Raw genomic sequence first — 6,506 nt, 5'->3', positions numbered from 1 at the left:
GAGGTTACTGTATGGTCTGTGTGAGGTTACTGTAGGGTCTGTGTGAGGTTACTGTAGGGTCTGTGTGAGGTTACTGTATGGTCTGTGTGAGGTTACTGTATGGTCTGTGTGAGGTTACTGTATGGTCTGTGTGAGGTTACTGTATGGTCTGTGTGAGGTTACTGTAGGGTCTGTGTGAGGTTACTGTAGGGTCTGTGTGAGGTTACTGTATGGTCTGTGTGAGGTTACTGTATGGTCTGTGTGAGGTTACTGTATGGTCTGTGTGAGGTTACTGTATGGTCTGTGTGAGGTTACTGTAGGGTCTGTGTGAGGTTACTGTAGGGTCTGTGTGAGGTTACTGTATGGTCTGTGTGAGGTTACTGTATGGTCCGTGTGAGGTTACTGTATGGTCTGTGTGAGGTGACTGTATGGTCCGTGTGAGGTTACTGTATGGTCTGTGTGAGGTTACTGTATGGTCTGTGTGAGGTTACTGTAGGGTCTGTGTGAGGTTACTGTATGGTCTGTGTGAGGTTACTGTATGGTCTGTGTGAGGTTACTGTAGGGTCTGTGTGAGGTTACTGTAGGGTCTGTGTGAGGTTACTGTAGGGTCTGTGTGAGGTTACTGTAGGGTCTGTGTGAGGTTACTGTAGGGTCTGTGTGAGGTTACTGTATGGTCTGTGTGAGGTTACTGTATGGTCTGTGTGAGGTTACTGTAGGGTCTGTGTGAGGTTACTGTATGGTCTGTGTGGGTAAAGAATAACGGTAAGGCTAGCATTCCCTACTGCTGCATGTTTATGTTTGAGGGATAAATACATGTAGTGGCCAACAGTGCAAAGTGGATTTCTCATGACATCACAGGGTTGAGCCATTATGATGTCATAATGGGTGGCTAGAGAGCCTCCTCCTATGATTCGCTGTCTGTGTTGGACTTGGTCAGCGTCTCCAACTCCTCCTCATAAACAACACAAAACACAGGGGACGCCGAGCGGAAACACACCAGCAAGACAAATGTCTTAAAGCAGTGTGTGGCCGTGGCGTGTCAGCGGTTACCTGCTGGGTGTCAACGAACGGCGAAAATTTAACATGTAGAATCGACAGGAAATTAACGTGAAATTGACGGCCAATATTCGGTGGTCAAAGGCAATAGGATGGCCACCCGCTGTTTTTAAGTACACTCCTCCGTCCGTTGCACTGCTGTGTTTTCCCTCTTTGGGTGGATTATCACATACAGCAGGACTCAACATTAACACTTGTCCGGGGGCAAGTAAAACTAATTGTCGGACAAGGAGATTATAGATTTCATTGTGAGACAAAATCAGGCAAAAATCACAATATCAAACTATTAGGCTACTCCAATTAGAATGACATTAGCGTGTCCTTTGGATAAGATGCATCTGTCTTCCCAATCTCTGCAGAGAGCATCGCAGTAGACTTATTCTAGGCTTGCATTGCCGGGCACGATGCCGTCTATCAATCAGATACGTTTTTGAGATCAAAGCAAGCCCGCATGTGCACATTTGTTGATATTCATTGCTAGTTAGTGATTTTTTTGCCCAATTATATTTTTGGTCATTCAATACTGGCTATGTAACGTACTTCTGACAACGTACATTTTTTTTTTTTTTTGAATAGGCTAATTGACAAGTAACTGCTATGCTGTCAAGATCTGAAAATTTAATATTTTAGCCTTACAAATAGATAGAAATGTCTTAGTTAGCTACCTTTCTTTGAAGTCGCCCACTTTAGCCATTTCATTCCTGGTTCATTGAATGAGGGAAAGTATTTGGTTCAAATTGTAATATTGGGGGCTCACAGTACCAGTCAAAAGTTTGGACACACCTACTCATTCAAGGGTTTTTCTTTATTGTACTATTTTATACATTGCAGAATAATAGTGAAGACATCAAAACTATGAAATAACACATATTGAGTCATGTAGGACCATGACAGTGAGTTCAGTTTACTTGAGTGACCTGGTCAGTCCCCAGACCTCAACCCAATAGAGCATCTATGGGATGAGATGGAACATGCTGTTCACAGCATGAATACACCACCGTCCAATCTGCAGCAACTGCTTGATGCCATGAAACGTTTCAGGCACCTTCTAGAATGCCCCGAATAATTCATGCTATTATGGAGGCAAAGAGGGATTCGACCCGGTACTAAAGAACTCAAGGACACCAGGATTGTACAATCTTTGCCAGTTATTCTTTTAATGATTCTTCAAGCTTTGTCAAGATAATTTTTTATCATTGTATACAGCTATTTGTATGTCGTGCCATAGATTTTCAAATTGATTTAAGTTAAAGCTGTAACTAGGCACTCAGCAACATTCAATGTCGTCTTGGCAAGCAACTCCAGTGTATATTTGGCCTTGTGTTTAAGGTATTGTCCTGCTGAAAGGTGAATTTTTCTCCCAGTGTCTGTTGGAAAGCAAACTATAGCAGGATTTCCTCCAGGATTTTGCCTGTGCTTAGCTCTATTCTGTTTTATTTTTTTTAACTCCCTAGTCCTTCCCGATGACAAGCATACCCATAGTATGATGCAGCCACCACCATGCTTGAATATATGAAGAGCAGTACTCAGTGATGTGTTGGATTTGCCCCAAACATAGTGCTTTGTATTCAGTACATAAAGTTAATTCATTTGCCACATTTGTTGCAGTATTACTTTAGTGCCTTGTTGCAAACAAGATGCATGTTTTGGAATATGTTTATTCTGTACAGGCTTCCTTCTTTTCACTCTGTCAATTAAGCTAGCATTGTGAAGTAACTACAATGCTGTTGATCCATCCTCAGTTTTCTACTATCACAGCCATTAAACTCTGTAACTGTTTAAAAGTCACCATTGGCCTCATGGTGAAATCCCTGAGCAATTTCCTTCTTCTCCGGCAACTGAGTTAGGAAGGACGCCTGTATCTTTGTAGTGACTGGGTGTATTGATACACCATCCAAACTGTACTTAATAACTTCACAATGCTGAAAGAGATATTGAAATTCACTGCTAGACTGAGGGACCTTACACATAATTGTATGTGTTGGGGTACAGAGATGAAGTAGTCATTAAAAAATCATGTTAAACACTGTTAATACACCCAGAGTGAGTCCATGCTACATATTATGTGACTTGTTAAGCACATTTTTTACTCCTGAAGTTCTTTATGCTTGTCATAACAAAGGGGCTGAACACTTATTGACTCAAGACATGTCAGCTTTTCATTTTTAATTAATTTGTTTAAATGTCTGAAAACATTACTCCACATTGACATTATGGGGTATTGTGGGCCAGTAGTGTAGGCCAGTGACACAATCTCAATTTAATCTATTTTAAATTCAGGATTATTCAGTATATAGCCTCGTTATTGATATTTTCTTGTGTACTTTTTTTTTTTTTACTTGAGTTTATTTTGTAAATATTTTATTAACTTTTTTTTTCTTAACTGCATTGTTGGTTAAGTGCTTGTAAGTAAGCATTTCTGTAACGGGTGTCTAGATCTTCCTCCTCCTCGGACGAGGAGAGGAGAGAAGGATCGGAGGACCAAAATGCAGCGGGTTGTGAATACATAATTAAGTTTATTAAAGTACAGACGAAAACCGAAAACACTTCAACAAACTACAAAATAAGAAAACGACGTAGACGAAACCTGAACATGGAACTTACATAAAGACACGAAGAACTCACGAACAGGAACAGACTACATCAAACGAACTAACAAACCGAAACAGTCCCGTGTGGTGCAACATACACAGACACGGAAGACAATCACCCACAAACAAACAGTGTGAACAGCCAACCTATATATGGTTCTCAATCAGAGGAAAACGTCAAACACCTGTCCCTGATTGAGAACCATATAAGGCTAATTACAAGTGACCTAAACATAGAAACACAAAACATAGAATGCCCACCCCAACTCACGCCCTGACCAACTAAACACATACAAAAATAACATAAAACAGGTCAGGAACGTGACAATTTCATTGTAAGGGCTACATCTGTTGTGTTCGGCGCATGTGACAAATACAATTTGATTTGATATAAAATAATGCAAAGTTGGCTAGTAGCTAGCAACAGGGCGACCGCGTCTGTCGGCACCATCTTGGCTGAGACAGGAGAGTTTTTGCTAAATGAGACAGCATCCTGATTTGAGCTTGGCACACTACGTGCCGTAACCAGCAGAAAGAAAACCTTTCTATCTGCAATAAAACATCTATTTATCTTTAAAATCCTTTGCTGTGTTTGAGAGACTGTTTACATTGCAGACAGTTCAAAGGTCATCACAGGCTGTTCACCAAGAAAGTGAAAGTGTGCAAGCTCTTATTTGAGAGCTTTGAAGCGAGGGTACTGAAAAAGTAGTGAGCACTTTCAAAACCATGGGCAAACTATGTCTTTTTGTTAGTTGTTTCATTTTACACCATGGTAAACGCAGGTAAGATTGACATTTTATTCTCTGGTGTATATCAGATTTAATTATAAATCTGCTACTAGGATCAATATTCATAACATAAATAACAGCACCCTATAGGAAGGGAAACGACAGCGTCAAATGTCGTTTCCCAAAATGCCAAAACTATCAGCAACATCAAGATAATTAGGACTTTCTTGTAGTACAGCCCATATACAGTAGACTATTGGCTATACTACAGGATTTTCAGACATAACCATTGATAAAAACGTTCCTGGAGAAAGAGAAGAAATGTATAATGCATAAAGTGTGTCCCAGAGTCAGGCTCATACAGAAAGCCATGTCTGGAGCGGTCCAGCAGGTGAGCTGTCTGGCGTTTGGTTTCTATCCCCGCCACATCAACCTGACCCTGCTGAGAGACAGTCAGCCAATAGCAGAACAGGCTTTGAGTGGGGGGCAACTGCTGCCCAATGGAGACGGCACGTACCAGCTGAGGAAGAGTCTGGAGGTCAGTACAGAGGAACTGAGAGAGAGATACAACTACACCTGCACTGCCTCCCACCTCAGTCTGGACAACAAGCTGGATGTCAGCTGGGTACCTGAGTCTGGAGCAGACAGATCTGTCTATCCTGTCAGCTGTACTGGTAATGGTGTCCATAACTATTCTAATCTGCATTTCCGTTTGCCTAAGGGGGAGAAGCGAGGCTCCCAGACATTGTCACAGCTCTCCAACGCTGTTGATGCCCAAGTGGCCGAGCAAATTAGCCTGTCTTCACATTCTGAGACCTGATATATTTACTGCTGCCGCTCATGCAGTGACTTTCTCAATTCAAACTAATCGACAATATGTACAGTAGCCTAATAAAGAGAAGTCCTTGTTTTTTTATGATACAGTAGTGCATTGACGTTCCAAAAACGTTTACTCTCAATGCTATGACACTGATTTGTATGTGATATGTAAAATAAACGTTCTATTAAAATTCATGATACAAATAGATCATTAGAGTTTAGTTAATTAGCAATGAGCAAAAGGAAATCTTACCTGGAAGCAAAATAAAAATACCAGGAACACCAATCACACCCTGTCTTTCACACCAGAATACCAGGAGCACCAATCACACCCTGTCTTTCACACCAGAATACCAGGAGCACCAATCACACCCTGTCTTTCACACCAGAATACCAGGAGCACCAATCACACCCTGTCTTTCACACCAGAATACCAGGAACACCAATCACACCCTGTCTTTCACACCAGAATATCAGGAGCACCAATCACACCCTGTCTTTCACACCAGAATACCAGGAACACCAATCACACCCTGTATTTCACACCAGAATACCAGGAGCACCAATCACACCCTGTCTTTCACACCAGAATACCAGGAGCACCAATCACACCCTGTCTTTCACACCAGAATACCAGGAACACCAATCACACCCTGTCTTTCACACCAGAATATCAGGAACACCAATCACACCCTGTATTTCACACCAGATACCAGGAACACCAATCACACCCTGTATTTCACACCAGATACCAGGAACACCAATCACACCCTGTCTTTCACACCAGAATATCAGGAACACCAATCACACCCTGTCTTTCACACCAGATACCAGGAACACCAATCACACCCTGTCTTTCACACCAGATACCAGGAACACCAATCACACCCTGTCTTTCACACCAGAATACCAGGAACACCAATCACACCCTGTCTTTCACACCAGATACCAGGAACACCAATCACACCCTGTCTTTCACACCAGAATACCAGGAACACCAATCACACCCTGTCTTTCACACCAGAATATCAGGAACACCAATCACACCCTGTCTTTCACACCAGAATATCAGGAGCACCAATCACACCCTGTCTTTCACACCAGAATACCAGGAACACCAATCACACCCTGTCTTTCACACCAGAATACCAGGAACACCAATCACACCCTGTCTTTCACACCAGAATATCAGGAGCACCAATCACACCCTGTCTTTCACACCAGAATACCAGGAACACCAATCACACCCTGTCTTTCACACCAGAATACCAGGAACACCAATCACACCCTGTCTTTCACACCAGAATACCAGGAGCACCAATCACACCCTGTA

The sequence above is a fragment of the Salvelinus alpinus genome, chromosome 20 (assembly GCF_045679555.1).
Source record: "Salvelinus alpinus chromosome 20, SLU_Salpinus.1, whole genome shotgun sequence".
Lineage (NCBI taxonomy): Eukaryota > Metazoa > Chordata > Actinopteri > Salmoniformes > Salmonidae > Salvelinus > Salvelinus alpinus.
This window is presented reverse-complemented; position numbering follows the sequence as displayed.